Source organism: Cucurbita pepo, chromosome 3, assembly GCF_057944985.1.
Source record: "Cucurbita pepo subsp. pepo isolate OVF chromosome 3, ASM5794498v1, whole genome shotgun sequence".
In the NCBI taxonomy this organism is placed as follows: Eukaryota; Viridiplantae; Streptophyta; class Magnoliopsida; order Cucurbitales; family Cucurbitaceae; genus Cucurbita; species Cucurbita pepo.
Window position 1 is genome coordinate 6,285,466 of NC_141800.1, and position 1,684 is coordinate 6,287,149.

A 1,684-nucleotide genomic window follows, 5' to 3' on the forward strand; every position below is an offset into this window, starting at 1 on the left:
CTCCCTGTATTTATAGCTTGGTCAATGGCTATATCCGGTAAAGCTATATATGGTACATAGCTATATATAGTAGATGGTTAAATCTGGTAAAGCTATATTTAGTAGACTGAACCATATATATATCCCGTCCAGTAAAGCTCTTAAATGTACTTTTCTATTCTCTGTACTCTCTTGTTGTACATGCCTAAAGTCATCAATAAAAAATCCTTTTAGCCAGAGTTCTCCTTACAACTTCTCTCTATCCTTCTCTTTGTGTTCATCTAGATCGAGCGTGTGCGTTGTTGTGCGATCCTAACAACTGGTATCGATCCTAACAAACCCATCATAACACGACGTACGACCAAACCGATTATTTAAACACGACATTGAAATGGAAAATTGAAGAAGAAACAAGAGACGGAAATGAAAGGATTTGGTTTCAAGCAGGGCATTGGAAGCCGGACGGAACCTTCTGTCCACAGTAGTTCAAAAGCAAGCTGAGGGAAACTGAGAGGTCAATCTTGAGACCCAAGGCTCTGGCCTTCACCGCAGTGCAAAGGCACACAGCAGCTTCCAGGTCAACAAGGCCTTGGATTAGGGTGCAGCATGGGGATTTTGGTGGTGAGCCGATCACTAAGTGCACTAGATCGTCCAGCAAGTCGGCGCAGACGCCAAGCTTGAGGGTGTCCCTGGGGCACTTGGGGAGTGATGGTTGCTGCCTTGACGGGGTGGGCTTGTGGGGCTTGGGTGGCGGCGGTGGGCAAGGGACATAGGTGGAGCTGACCATAGTGAAGAAGAGGAGGTTGAGGAGGAGGAGGAGGGCAATGGGTGAAGAGAGCTTGGAAGCCATTGGTGGAGAGATATTGAAGGGTTTGTAGGTTTGTGGGATGGCTTGTGAAGAATTATGAGAAGGGTTAGGGTTTTTATAAATGGGGTTTGGGAATTTGTTGTATTTTAAAACAAAAATTCCTTATAAATTGCTCGATATGAAACACCTGACTCTTTCAGTTACTTTATTAAGTTTTGAGGAATTGATTTGAGAGATGGGTTTTTAATTAGTTTGTCTTTTTTTAAAGTATTATAAAAATGTCAAATGGCCTACAAACTAGACATAGTGATGTTCGATAATAAGATATCACATACTTTTTAAAATAAATTATTGTGGTTTGTATGGTTGGAAAATAATATTTGATATAAATTATTGTGGTTTGTATGGTTGGAAAATAATATTTGATAGAACCCTTCCAGACAAGTGGGTAATAGATGATAATCTAGAGATTATTTTTAGCACAAATAATTTTTACAAATATAATATGGTTTCTTTTTAAATATAACTATGAGATTCCACGTCATTTTGAAGGAGTAACGAAACATTTTTTTTTTTTATAAGGGTGTGGAAACCTCTCCCTAGTAAATTGTAAAATTGGCGGCGATATATAATGAGTCAAAGCGGATAAATATATGTTAACAATGAGTTTTGATATATATTGGTGTTAGTATGACATAACAGTACAACTTCTAAAACATGACAAGACTAAGATTGTTATTACATGCATGCTTTGAAAATCTTTTAAAGTTTACTTAAGATGAAAATGGTTATAAGATAAAAGATCTAAAAAAAAAAAAAATTAAGACTTTTATTTAGGATCCCAAAAATGAATTTTAAAACATATATTGGACGGTTAAACTTCGATAGCATGAAACC

General features: G+C 37.2%; 1 pseudogene; it reads right to left on the reverse strand.

Annotated features, from left to right (window-relative positions):
* Positions 1–418: 418 nt before the first annotated feature.
* On the reverse strand, positions 419–829 carry LOC147793106 (14 kDa proline-rich protein DC2.15 pseudogene; annotated as a pseudogene).
* Positions 830–1,684: the final 855 nt, after the last annotated feature.